Here is a 15,722-nt window from a genome sequence, read left to right on the forward strand (position 1 = left end):
ATCAGTTATTGGGATGGTTTATATGCAGTAATTCTAGGAGAAGAGGGGATTGACTAAATGACCTTTTGAGGATGATTCAAAGTCTGTGACTCAATAATAATACTTATCAACCTGTTCTTGTCTTCAGGTACTAAAATGGGAGTGGGAAGGGCAGTCTATTATTAGCTGCAAGCTTCTGATTAATCTTTTAAGCTAAGGGAACTCGTGTTTCAGCCAAGATGTGAAGCTGTCTCCTGAGGTGAGGCCATTAACATGCCAGGAATGAGACAAGGTTATCATTAAGGAGACATTAGGCCCTGATGACCATAGTGAAGTCAAGAATAGCTGGCTGGCTGGCCAGGCAAAGCTGGCTAAGAGCTAACACAAGGTCACTATAAGCAGTGCCAAGCCATATGTTCAAATTGAGGATAGCTACATATCTCGTCTTTTGTCACCCTCTAGGGGAATCCAGTCAGCAAATGAATGAAAAGGTAGTTCCATGAGAGTGATAAGGACTATGGGTTTAACATTGTATTCCAATATTACGTGGATGTATATGCGCACGTATGTCTGGTCATATGCGTGTGCATGTAGGTGTACATATGTGCGTATTCTGGCCAATATCTATAAAACCAAGGGTTAATCTTTGGCTTTTAAAAATACATTAGCAACTGAAAGCATGTACCTACTTAAAAAATGATGCCCTTTCTCAAATTACGCTTCTTCTTATATAAAGGGATTAGAACGAAAATTTTCAAATGTGTACGTGGTTTGGACATCTTAGGTTTCTATCTAAGGCTTATTCTCCATCAGTCTTATAGAATAATTAATCATTTAGTGGGTAAAGAATATGATGTTAACTAATAATTCAAAGCAGAACTAAAAGGAAGCCTAGTGGATTAATTTAAAAAGATCAATGGAGCAGTTAAATGCAGTTTATTCCTCTTCCCTTGTTTTCTTTCCTTTTAGTCAACATAGAATGCTATAGCTATTGCTACATAAAGAGTAAGTGGCCTGGTAAAAATAATTAAGATAAATATTTTGAAATATCTTTAGTATTAATGAGTTCTAAGACTTACATGTGACTTTGGTCAAGAGTCCTGGTTTCTTTACATGTAAAATGGGGATAATAATGACATTCTATTTGGTTGTCATTATAATCAAAGGCAACAATGTGGGTGAAAGTGTTTTGGAAATCTGACTAGGTTGCATATATTGCTGTTGATATTTTTGTATTTGTTGTCATTGTCATTGCAACTAACATGAAAATTGGTACCACGTTCACAGTTCTAGGAACTATATCTAATAAAATGGTTGGTACATAGTAGATACCTAACAAATGTTGAATTGTTTGATGAGTTAGTGTATATTGATGTAGTTATGAATGATATAAACATATATCCCTATATGTAGCATAAAACTGTCAATATAATAATTATAATATAACTGTAAATAAACATTTCACACACATATGTGATTTTCAAATATAAACCACAGGTAGTTTACTCTTCTTTATATTTATCTTACTACTATTATGTTTATTTTAAACTCTGACATTCATTCGTCCATGTATTCATACACCCTACAAACTTCTGAAAAACAGATCTAGAAATAAGGTACCGGATTTCACATTTGTATTAGTCCGTTTTCACCCTGCTGATAAAGACATATCCGAGACTGGGTAACTTATAAAGAAAGAAAAAGAGGTTTGATGGACTCACAGTTCCACGTGGCTCCCAATCATGGCCGAAGGCAGAAGGTACATCTTTTGGCAAGCAAGAGAGAGAATGAGGACCAAGTGAAAGGAGTTTCCCCTTATAAAACCGTCAGTTCTTGTGAGACTTATTTACTACCACAAGAACAGGATGGGGAAAACCACACAATGATTCAATTATCTCCCACCAGGTCCCTCCCACAACACATGGGAATTATGGGAGCTACAATCCAAGATGAGATTTGGGTGGGGACACAGCCAAACCATACCAAAATCTTTACTTAATCGCTTGCCCTCTCTAAATACCGATTTTCTTATCTCTCACAAGAATAGTAGAAACCCCATTTCTGTTTATGATGCAGGAGTTGAGAGTACAATTTATTTGTCACAGTAGTGCCTCAATATAAGATCTCTAATCCTGAACCAGTCATTTAGCTCCCTGCTTCAGAGGGTTCTCTTCTTCCAAACACACACCTACAATCCAGTTAGATTAAAAACCTATCCAACTTCCTCCCATTTTTTTTTGGTCCCTGAATGAAATTTAAGTCTCCTTGGTCCTTCCCTTTGTCATCTGTCCCACAGCAGCAATAACTTCTTCAGACTTATTTTAAGACTTAGATTCAGTGGGAGTAGGTAACAGAATTAGGAAAAGGTGAATGACACAGAAATAGGATAATGGAACTATCACCTGCATGATTTGCCTTCTGTACCTTTTTACATGAACCATCTGCAAAACTGTAGAGAACTGCTCCAGCAATTTCAAGGTCTAGATTATTTCACCCTTAAGTATTTGCCCCTCTGATAGAAATATCAGTATTTCTGCAATGACTTCAACAGAAAAACAGGACAGGAATGAAAATACAATAGACTTTAAAAACTAGGCTTTGACATTGCAAGGTTGTTAAATTCATAAAACAAACTTTAATGTGTAGATGGAGTTGCATTTATCATTTTGCTCTTTTTATTTCCAATATTTACTCACTTTGCTCACACTCGGTACAAATATATATTAAAATTTATAAGTGTATGCACTAAAATTTATTAGTATTATACATTAATAAATACTAAAAATCAAGATAAATTACTAGCAGTCGTATGCATTCTGATTCATGTACCCTAAAATATAAACATATACATATATATATATAAATGTTATAGCTTGCATGAATCAAAATGACCCAGTACTTGCTAATTTATCTTAGTATTTAATATTTATTAATACGTAGTTTATTCCTCTAAATGCCGGGAGCTAACTGATTGTTGTATCTTCAGAGGGCACTGGAGTCAGTTCCATAACCAGAAAGCAAAGAGTGTGACATTTATTCATTGGACTCTGAAATGGTTCTGTAGCATTAGGGAATTAAATAAAGCCACGGTATCCAGAGGTGTAAAAAACAAAACCTGAGTGGCAGACACAGTGGCTTAGGAGAACTTAACTGTGCCATCTTTTTTTATTACCTTTGCTCTGGCATCAAGGTTAAGTTAACCTTCTGGTTAAACCCTTTACCTTCACTTCAATGTCCTCCTGTCCTGGGCAGCCAGCACTCTCCTTTCGCCTACTGTCTCTTGTAAAAGGAAATTGATCTAATAAACATATTCATACTTATTTAATGTGATGTTTGTTTCAGTATTATTTGCATTCTAATGAAGACAGTGGGAGAGGGCAACACTTAACACAGATAAATAAAACATTAATAGTGGGACTGTAGGCATAGTGTAGAGAAGAACATTTCAGACTGGGAGGCCATGACAATGCCACTCAGTTCATGCAAATTCAAAAACCACTATAGTGCCTAGACATAAGGCCAACCTGGAAAAAAGGGCAACCTTATCTCTAGTGTTCTACTGGTGTGCATGTGGGTGTGCAGGAGATGTCTAGTAAGTAGCCTTACCAGAAAGACCTTCTGTTTCTAGTACATATAAAAGATGAAGTTAAATGAGCATTGCTCAAGTGTCTAGTTGGAGAAGGTAGTCAGCATTCCTCATTCCTAAAGCCATCATTCTGCTTTTATGCTGATAAATATGATAACATTCAATGAGGTTGCTGGTTGGGCAAGCTAGAGTTAATTCACAAATCAGACAAAGATCTGCCCTGTGGACTAACTGCTGGGACTTATAACCTCACTTTCATTGTTTATGTGTTTATTGTCTCAGACTCCGATTTCTGAGCTTACTCAGTAATATGGCATCACTATTTCCTTTGTTCCTAAGTACATAATTCTAATCCAGAATAAGTCTTTAAAAATAATATCTAATAGCTGACTCCTCACACTTTAGAATTTAAAATTCTCAAGTAAAGCTATAATAATTCCAGTGATGCTGATGCTGGTGATGGTAATGGTGATGAAGTATAATAAGTATTTTGTGTTTGTTGTGAATCAGGGAATGCGATAATAATTTGATATACATCACTTGTATTAAACCTCACAGCACCTCTAATGCAGTGAGTGGTATGGCTACATTCAATTAATAATCTCTTCAAAAATTTTAGTTATAATAATGACTTTCATATTTTTTCTTTTTTTTTGAGACGGAGTCTGGCTCTGTCACCCAGGCTGGAGTGCAGTGGCGCGATCTCGGCTCACTGCAAGCTCCGCCTCCCGGGTTTACGCCATTCTCCTGCCTCAGCCTCCCGAGTAGCTGGGACTACAGGCGCCCGCCACCTCGCCCGGCTAGTTTTTTGTATTTTTTAGTAGAGACGGGGTTTCACCGTGTTAACCAGGATGGTCTCGATCTCCTGACCTCGTGATCCGCCCGTCTCGGCCTCCCAAAGTGCTGGGATTACAGGCTTGAGCCACCGCGCCCGGCCGACTTTCATATTTTTATTTATAGATGAATGCTTACAAACCATTGTCATTTTCTCTTTAGATCTTCACCACGTATCTAGGTCTCTATATAACTAGTAAGATACAGGAAGGAGAAGAATTTGCTCTTACCTCTCCTTAGTTTCGGAAACAGTGACAGTTTCTAACTCCTTTACAGTAGAATAATTTGGAGCCTCTAAAGACCCTAGGTAATTGTACCTATTCAGTTTCCATTTCTTCAGCAAGTTCCATTGTATTGCTATCCCCACAATTGAGAAATAGCGTGAGATTGGAGAGAGAGCATTTGTGTCTGAACACATAGGATAAGTTCATCTTCTGCATCTTATCAGTTCTACAATTAACTCAGAGATCATCTATAAACTGCTGCCCACATCTTAAATGTATCATATATAATACGTAAAAGAATTTTCTAACTCCAAAGCTCTATAAAAATTTTGACACATTATATAGTATATATGCTATGGACATGGTTTATACATACTTTGGAAGGTCAATTTATATCTAAAATTATATGTTCTGTATACTATGAATATTTTTGTATAGTCACAATATGAATGAATAGTAAATTACATAGTAAAAATGACAGTCGCTTAGCAGTAGTGATATTGTCATGCAAGAATCCCAGGTACGGATGTCCTGAGAGACAACCAACATGTCTTTGTGTGATACCCTATCATACTACTTTTGTAACATATATGAAAGCCCAAAGCTCTTTTACTTCTATGTAAAAGTAAATGATATAAGCGACAAGTATCATGTGAGGTGTGGGTGCATATGACCCCACCATAGTTCTACAGGTAAATTAATGACTTATGTTTTAAAATAGTACTGGCATCTGCTATGAAAAGTAATTGGATGCTCTAGCTTTGTATCTCTATCACCTTACATGTTTTCCCACTTCTTTTTACCAAGATGTTTTAATGTGTTAGTCATCAAAATGATACTTAGAGGTATTCCAATATATAAAATCATTTTACACTGGACACAATTTATGGACAAAATGGTATTTTGTTTACAATTAAAAAAATATATAGGCACACAGTTGTGATCATTAAGTCTAAGATATTGACAACATTTGAGGCTCGAAAGCTTAAGGCATTTAAGGAGTAAGAAAGAGAGAAGTCAGATAATGTGTGCTTGTGAGTTTGGGACATACATGGGGAGCAAATGAAGAGAGTATAACTCCTTCCAAACTGCTGTCCTATTGAGCTCATGTTGATATAATATAACCTGACTTAAGAGCATATGTGTGAATGGATAGGTGAAGCATGATTAAAAGTTAAAGGACAATGCGGTTATTAGGAAAGGAAAGTAATAACATTTTGTAATATTCACTAAGCCAAAGAAAGCACATTACTCTCCTTCTTAGGATTGGTTGATGGACTTGAAAAGAACTTGCAAAGCTGAAGGGCAGGACTCACAGTGCAATTTAATTCTTTGTGATTAACAATTTCTCTAACTTTATTGACCTTTGGAACAATAATCATGGCTTTCTCTCCAAGGGAAGTTCTTTCTATTTGTCTAATACATCTCTCTCAATAGGCTAGAGGAACTGAGCACCTATTATTGAAACTTATCTATAACTGAAGAATGCAGGAATTGGAAAGATTAAAGGAAGTGGCCTCTGTTTCTAAATTCATTTCAGAGGGAGTGAAATCAGAACTAATGTGTTTCTTTACCTCACAAAGCGCACTGAATAAGCAGAATAAAAATGGAATTTAAAAATTTTTTTCACAAGGCCCAAGATCATTGCTGTATTTATTCACTTTATATGCATACATGTTTCCAAGGCTTTTACCTTTCTGCCTCTCTTCAATTGTATTGTCTCAAAACTCAAGCACTTTCATCACTCCCCTAGCTTAACCTCTGCTGAAACAATAAACTAAACTCAGGAAACTGGCTTGGCACATGCTGTTTTATTTGGTGTTCCTGAAGGTCATAAGCATTCCGCGCTCTCCTTAACCGATTAGACAGATCATATGCACAATTAATCTCCCCTAATCCCTCCCCTCAGTTAGACCATAGGAGAAAATGCACACGCAATAAGGATAATACTTTTGTACATCTGAGGCTTCTTTCATCTGAGGATCTCAAAGTCCTTGTTACACATGTCAAAAGCTCCCTATCACTCTTTCGAAATGGGTATTACAAGATTAATTTGCAGAAGGGCAAAGGCAGGCACGGAAATGTTAAGAGACTTTCCAAAGAATGTATACTCAGGATAGACAGAAATAGCATTCTCAAGTTTGGGGTGTCTATGCCCTAAGGGGATAGAGGACATTTCAATACATAGGACGCTTATCTTTTAGGAAATGAGGTCTCACTACACAGAAAATGAATTTCTTTATGTTATCATAGGTCATGGGGTTGAATAAAAGACCTCAGACTTGAGGCTTTGCTTTTCTTTTTCTCTTAGTCTCGTGGGTTTCAGAGTGAGGACAGCAAGCGAGGCTGCTTCCGCTGTCTCGAAGGTATGTGTATGTGGGGAGTGACGCTGAATGAGAATAGCTTTCAGTTTTATTCAGAGGACTAAACAGTCAAGTGTCAGGCAGCCAAGTTTGTGTTTGTTTTAGTTGTTTAACAAACTGTTTTGAGTACTACTTTATTAAGCCTAATAAAAACTGGAAGCTAACATAAATAAAGGTGGCATTGACATAAAAAACAGAGGATCCTGTAAAACTCTTTTGAAATTATATTTGGAACTCAGAACTTATGCTCCCTTTGAAACTATGTTTAAAAAGTTAGATTCCCAGACCAACCCTTTAAACTTATATCAGTAATGAGGTTGAATTACTGTCCTGTCCATTATGGATTAACATTTATAAATTATTATAAATTATAAATTATATTTATAATCATATATAAATATTATATATAAAATATATAATTATTACATATATAATTTATATATATTATAAATTATAAATGGTTACTTTACGGAAAATAGCATTTTAATATTGAACTTTTTCAAAACATTATCCTTCACCAAAGATCCACAGTCAAAGGGACTATGATGAAAAAATGAGAACAAGTGATATCATCTCCTCTAACTCCATACATACTACTTGCAGGAGAAGAACGAAGACAACCCCCCATTCTGAGCCTGTGACTGCAGCATTGGTAGAGGAAGGTAGATCTCCATGCAGCACTTTCTTATATGACTCTAGAACTCACAGGGAGTATTACTAAGCCTGAAAAGGCCAGGGTGTGTGAAAAGTTCCCCTGTGCTAGAGAGAACCTTGCCACCTAGACTTGAGGATTCACTGGGACAAGAGAGAATTAAGTGCTCACACTTTATTTCCCCACCCAACCCCTCCATTTTCATGAGCAAAGCATAGAAATGGGTTTTTAATAAATATTAGCTTCTTTCCAGCCCATGTTTCTGTACACGTTGCTTCTCTAGTGTTTAGCACTCAATATTCACCAAGGACTACTATTTTTTGCATTCTATCTGGTTAGCTTGTCTAAATACAGCTAGAGCTGGTGCCTGTTCCTAAACTTTAGTTGGAATGTGGGTCCCCTGGTACTATGATGAGCTTCTCCAGCCCTCCTTCATATGACTGTTTTCTCCATTTCAGCTCCTATGCATTCTCTACCAGACTGAGTTGCCTATAATAAGTACGACTTAGCTAGAAACACCTTTTTGAATACTGTGCCCTTGCCCACCTAATTGCTGTCCAGAACAACATCTAGTTGGGCCAGTTTATTTTCTCTTTGGCATCATTACAGAGTCCAAGTCTTCTCAGATGCTAACTTGATCCTTTTCCCTAACAGCCCACACAGATGAAAAATCAGAGCACTTGATATAATGGAAACTTACCATACCACGCACTGAGATCGCCAGGCTTTGCACACTACACGTCTATGGCATTTTCTGTCTGCCAGGGACTTATAAAATATTCAGGGGGTTAACCTATATTGTCTTCCAATGGTGGGATGTGTGGGCAAGAAGCTGCAGCTTTTTTTTTCATAAAATAGTGAAGGAAACAGACCAAAAAAGACCAAAACAACAAAACAAAACACACATACACATTATCGATCACATAAGTGTGTAATGACGATTGTGATGAAGAAAAACCAGGAAAAATTAAGGAGATTATATCACTGAAGGATTGACCTGAGGTATCTTCTGGGTTGGAGAACTAATGGAAATGAATGGGCAGTTAAAGCAGGAGTGAATCTGGATGTGCTGCAGTTTATATAACCCATCTCCTATTGGAAGACATGTGCATTGTTTTTTGTTCCTTGCTATTATAAACAATTCTGAATTGAATAGCTTACATATATCACTTTGCCAAAGCATATAAGGATCTGTATAGTGAAAGTTAAGTTAAGGGCGTACATGTTTAAAAAAATTAATAGATATTATCTCAAACCTCACGCCTAAAAAGAAAAAGAAGGTCTTGGGAGGCTCATGATGGCCTGTGAAGAACTTACAGAACTTCAATCTGAATATTGCTTAATTATTAACCAGTTGGCTATACTGTAACTAGATATGGATGTGAAGAGATTTTGCTTGGTTGTTTTTGTTTTTTGTTTTGTTTTTTAATCCACATTTGTTTGGCTTTGAGTATTTAGCAAATTTTTCATGGTAATCAGTTCAAAATATGTTCTGTGTGTTCTGATTGTCCTCCTAATATGTGTTGAATACTTGAGACAAAAAATATATATATATATAAGGCCGGGCCCAGTGGCTCATGCCTGTAATCCCAGAACTTTGGGAGGCCAAGGCAGGTGGATCATGAGGTCAAGAGATTGAGACCATCCTAGCCAATATGGTGAAACCCCATCTCTACTAGAAATACAAAAATTATCTGGGCATGGTGGCACACGCCTGTAGTCTCAGCTACGCGAGAGGCTGAGACAGGAGAATTGCTTGAACCTAGGAGGCGGAGGTTGTGGTGAGCTGAGATGGTGCCTCTGCACTCCAGCCTGAGTGACAAAGAGAGACTCCATCTCAAAAAAATAAAAAATAAAATAATAATTAAAAAATCAATCCCACCCACAGGATTTGTAGACTTGTAAAATCAATTTCACTTACATGAAAAGTGCCCTTATCCAATCTTATATTAACTCTTCTTCCCTCCAAGAGTTATTAATTGTAGATATTTTCTGTTACTAAATCTGTAAGAATACTAATGACTGATTTTTATTCCATTAAAAAATAATTTTTAATTATATAACTAATTATATGAATAACTGATTTTTTTAAAAAATCAGACAATACAGAAATAGTATAAAGAAAAAAATGCAAGAGCTAATTTACCTACCTTCTTTTGTCATTACTCTTTTTTTTTTTTTTTTTGAGACAGAGTCTTGCTCTGTCGCCCAGGCTGGGGTGCAGTGGCCGGATCTCAGCTCACTGCAAGCTCCGCCTCCCGGGTTTAGACCATTCTCCTGCCTCAGCCTCCCGAGTAGCTGGGACTACAGGCGCCCGCCACCTCGCCCGGCTAGTTTTTTGTATTTTTTAGTAGAGACGGGGTTTCACCGTGTTAGCCAGGATGGTCTCGATCTCCTGACCTCGTGATCCGCCCGTCTCGGCCTCCCAAAGTGCTGGGATTACAGGCTTGAGCCACCGCGCCCGGCCTGTCATTACTCTTCTTTATAGGGCTGATATATGGGTTATTCAATGTCAAATCTGAAAATGTCCCTAACATCACTCCCTCCTCTACCCCACTGAAGATTTCAACTGGTTGTATTTTGTTAGGCAGAGCACCTCCTAAACTAGAACTGAAGATGTTGAAGGCATTTGAAAAATCAGAGCACTTGATATAATGGAGTTTATTATTTCACTTTTCTTCTTGACAGTTTTTAGAAAAATACTACTTTGATCATTTTCACATTATCATAACATAATGCAAAACATGTCACAGTCATTACCTGAGTTTCTTATGTATATCATCCATCAGCTCGTCCATCCTCTGTCTAAAAGTGTTATCACCATAAATTACATTTGAAAACCTAAAGTAGATGTTATTCATCCCCATTATTATTGAACAACAGGGGATGCACATGTTTTTTAAATCAAAATACTCACTCTATATTCACTAATGACTTCCAATATCTTATGGGATATTCAATTGGCAAATTACTAATAAAGTTTTTCTAAAAGAAATGATGCCCTTAAAAAATAATTTCAACACAAGCCATTTTTGCAGAGGATAAGCATCTTGAAAATGGTCTGATGATCCCTGCACAGCTGGGGGGCGAATCTCTGCCTTTCAGACTATTCATTTTGACTCCTGTGTGCGTTTGGAAATACAGCATTATTATTCTACTCACTGAATTTATAAAAACTGAAGCTTTACAGATCTTTATGTTACTTGTAAGTCTTCTCCAATGTTGTTTTCCATCTCTTCTATTTTCAAGCTCCTTCCTTCCCTCTAGCAAGACCATGGTGCTACTAAGACTGTAGCATCACCTCCATTGTCATTACAATTTTCATTTTCATCATCATCACTGAAAACAACACCTTATCAAATGGTTCTTCAGTATAGAACAGTGAAATAAATGCTCTAAGGGATTTGTGATCTAGGTAGAAAGTTTAGCATATAACATGTTCACTTGAGGCTTGGAATTCTACTAATATATTTGGAGGAATATTTGTGTAGGACCTCCAAATGTTGTCGCCTCTATTAAATTTGGAAGACTTTTTCTTAAAACCGATTTATTTCCCTAGCATTAATCTTGTTTATCACACTGCTTATTATTGATGCGAACACTGAAGTATTTCAGATGATATTGATATTTGCTTAATACATGTCCTCAAATGTTAAATTTGCTTTCTGTTCAGAATTTATATGTGTCCTGACTCCATGTAGGACATTAATGCCAATCTGATTGAATACCAAAAAGATAGTAGAGTGTTGAGCTCAATGGCAACTAGCACTACTGCCCTTCAGATACACTACTTCCATAGGTTTATCATCTACCAAATAAAACCTCTCAATCACTAAGTTAAGAAAGATTACCAGGCAAATAAACACTGTGTAAAATTTACAACATTGTAATACAGAGAGATTTTAAAACTATATTTATTCTGGTATTCAATATGTCTTTTGATTGGGATAAGTTTTCTTTTCTTTTTCTAATTTCTCTGATCTCTTGGTATGCAATAATCCTGAACACAGGAATTTTAAGTAATTTACCACACATAATCCCCAGGATGAGGATTATTGATTTTGAACAAATGATTGAACACAAACTATTTTATGAAAAATTTAAGATGATGTTTAAAATTAATTTCATAGTTACTGGCATTTGTTTTAATTGCTCTAGAGTTAAAATTAGCTAAGAAAATATATATTAACTTCAGAAAGAAGTTAAACAGTATAAGTAGGAAAACTATTTTGAATAAAAATTACAACAAATCCCACTGCCAAGCCCTTATTTCCTGAGTAATAATCCCGGAGAATGCAATATTCTCTGTTGATTCCTAGTACGTGCAACGGTAACAATAATCATAGTTATTGTTGGTGTAACCAGACCCTGTTCTCAGAACTTCACGTGAAGGAATATGTCTCACTGTCATGGCAATCACATGAGGCGGATTCAAGTATTATTCAATATAAATGAGGAATCCTACCACAGAGTTATTAGTAATGCACTCAGGATCAAGGATGTACCAGTACTAAAATGGGATTAAATCTAGGCTTTTATGGCCGGTGGCCATGCGCGGAGCCTCACGCCTGTAATCCCAGCACTTTGGGAGGCTGAGGCGGGTGGATCACGAGGTCAGGAGATCGAGACCATCCTGGCTACCAAGGTAAAACGCCGACTCTACTAAATATACAAAAAATTAGCCATGCGTGGTGGTGGGTGCCTGTAGTTCCAGCTACTTGGAAGGCTGAGGCAGGAGAATGGCGCTTCTAGGGGGCAGCGCTTGCAGTGAGCAGAGATCGCGCCACTGCATTCCAGCCTGAGAGACAGAGTGACACTCTGTCTCAAAAAAAAAAAAAAATCTAAAAATCACTTTACTAGCTGTTATGAATACATGAGCAATGCAATATTAAATGTCCACAGTTTTCACTCCCAGATCCAAACTCCTATTTTTGATTGAAGTCTATTTTAGGTAAATTACTTATTGCCACAGGAAATATAACTTTTTCTAAAAATTATAATATTTAGAGACTGATTTCATAGAATAGCTATATGTCATCTATTAAGTTTGTTTCAGACAGTGTCCATGAATGTTATTCTTCTCAAGTCAGGCAGTCTTTCAGTCTTCACAAGCGTTACCACTTCTTGGCTGGATATGTCATTTGAACACCTTGAATCTTTCTTTTTTTTCAGTTCTAATTTCTCATGATACAAGAGAGAAATCTGAAGCCAGCCTCAGCACAGAGACAGCTGACTTTTACCAAGTTCTTAAGGCAACTCTCCTATAAGGAATACAGAACTCTGTTGCAGAGACACATTAGATTGAAACCACCTCAATCAGTGCCAATTTTGGAGGCTCACAAAACTCATCCAATGAAATTCAGCAGACAAAGGATTTTAACTGAGTTCTCTTCATTATTCCTGGGGGCGCTGCCTTATGCCTGTAAGTGTTGTGTTTCATTATAAATGAGCCACTTGAAAATTATTTTTTAAAGCATTAGGGTGTGTAGTTACATTGCTAAAAAAAATCTTTAGGATTTTTTTAAACTGCCCTGATATTATTAAAATGAAAACTTTCAGGTGCATATAAAATTTCTATTGACTGTATATTAACACATATTCAAAAGAGTCATTACTTACCAAGTTTACAGAGAAGATATTGAACTTGGTAAGAGTTTCAGATTGAATCATAGGCAATTTTTTTGGTTTGCCTGTTTCTTTATCTTGTTTGCTTGTTTTCTGTAAGTAAAAAGTTGAAAGTTGATAATTTCCTATGGTTTAACCTGATAGGTTAAATGATTCTAAACCAGCAAAAATTAATTATTAGTAGTAGAATTTGAATTATATTTCCAAATTGGTGCTATATTTTTAATTGTTTCATTAAGTGAATACAGGACTGTTTTCTATTCAGAGCCATCACAGATTTTCATATAATTGGGAATACATGGCATTTTTTTCTTTGAATATACATGTAAGATTCTATCTTCGCCCTTTAGATTCCATTATTTCACTAGGGTATGTTTAGATCCTGTGACTTAATTTTGCATGGTATACATTTAAATCTTTCCATCTATAGGAGCAAGTCCTCTGTCAGTTAAATTATTAGTTCTTCTATCATATTTGTGATTACTTTTTCTGTTTCATTTGGCTTATTCTCTTTTGGAGCACCAGTTTTCCCAAGATAACCTCCACTGGTATCCTTCTTCTCTGTCATCTTTATTTTTTTCTTTCACCTACCTAGCTGTTCTTCTCTTCTGTGATTAGAGTGTCCTCAAGCCTGTCTACACATAATTTATTTGGTTTCTGCTATTTCAATTCTGATCATGACTTCTCAATGCACTTTTTCTGTCTGTGCTATGATTATCTGCTTGGGTGACGTGCTTGGATTCATCTTTCAAATTAGCCACCCCCCTCATCATGAGCCTATTCTTTTATCATCCCATTATTCAGTACATTTTTTAAGAACAAAGCAACTGCTGTCTACAAATATCTCTTCTTTTCTTGTTTTTATTATCCCCAATCATTTTAACTGTTTCATAGTATGATTATTTCATAATATTACGTCCAAAAATTTTTCTTCTACTCTGTGTGGAGGTGGTGGAGAGTTGTAGTCTGGCTCTGGAATGCACTATGGTGAGTGGTCAAGTGTTTTCTTTTTTGTTTTCTTTGTAGAGATGGGGGTCACTCTATATTGCTTAAGTTGTCTTGAACTCCTGGGCTCAAGCGATTCTCCCACCTCAGCCTCCCAATATGCTGGGATTACAGGCTTGAGCCAGCATGCTTAGTCTCTGAGTTGCCAATTTTTAAAATATTTCAATAGCCTTAAATTGCTGATTGTGGAGTCTCATCTTGGCTGAGCTATGGTTAAAGTATCATCATAAAAAATGTCTCCTGTTAGTACAGTCCCATGCTTTCCCATAGCTTATCTTCCACTAGGTTTCAGGTACTTCTAATCAATGTGGGCATGGGAAAGGTGGAGGAATCTATAGGGAAGAGGTTTTCTAAGGGGCAGACTCATATCTTGCATAATCTACTCATGCCATCAGCCCTTGTCCCTAATTTTCATTACTAAGATTCACTCACAGAGGAATGGCCCTGTGTATGCCCTACTATCTTCCTTTGATTTGGTCTCATCACATGACACATGTAAAGATTTAGATCTGGTGTTGATAAACACCTGTCCCCACTCTCCACTCTACTATCTTTTTGGTGATTTAGGTAAGGCCTGGGAAAAGAGTATGGAGGTTTACTCCTACTACTGCCTTCTCAAAACACCCAGGTATTTCTGACTTAAAAAAATGCCAAAGTCGATGGAGGAATTCAAATCATTTTTCTTTTCTTCTCAGAAAGTTGGAGATAGTTTAATAGCTATAACTCATACCAAGAAATACAAACTTTCTTAAACTTGATTCATGTAACATAACAAAAAGCTGTCAACTTCTGTTAAAGGCAAACCTTTCCAGGAAAATTTTATATTCACCTGAAATTAATAACTTCATTTTCATGCTACAGAGAGATACCGGGTTGGTAGCTAGAAACCAGATCTTCCAGATTACAGCATATGTTGCTGGGGCACTGGCAGGCTGGCTGGGAGGGTGACGTCTGTCACAGAAAGGAGCCCAGACTCTCGCTTGGGCTGGACTCTTCTTTTCCGGTGTCAACTGCTGTTCAATTGGATGCCATTTTCTCCTTGCCCTTTAGAAAATGATTGTGCACATTTCTCCTGTCTCGGAAACACCTATGAGATTATCTTGTTAATGCAATTCTCAATTTCATAATGTAATACAATATGGCTGGTGGGATGTTGTTCATGTTTTGGCTGAAGATGTAACATTACCAATTGAAAAAAAATAAAACTAGAAATTATTCTTCACAATAAGCTTTCTCAGCCTCTCTTAAAAACTGGCACAAATGCAGATCTGCCAAAATCCTGGGAGTTGGAAGGCTTGGCATTTTCTAAGCATTTGAGAAATAGAAAAACACTGAAATTGAGATGCAGTAACCACAAAAACAACAGCAGAAGGCACTAATAAGGCTAATGACTTATACTTAACTTGTTATGACTCATGTAGCTGGATTTAATTGTACACATACTATGTGCCTAG

This window comes from Macaca nemestrina, chromosome 19 (genome assembly GCF_043159975.1).
Source record: "Macaca nemestrina isolate mMacNem1 chromosome 19, mMacNem.hap1, whole genome shotgun sequence".
Classification (NCBI taxonomy): domain Eukaryota; kingdom Metazoa; phylum Chordata; class Mammalia; order Primates; family Cercopithecidae; genus Macaca; species Macaca nemestrina.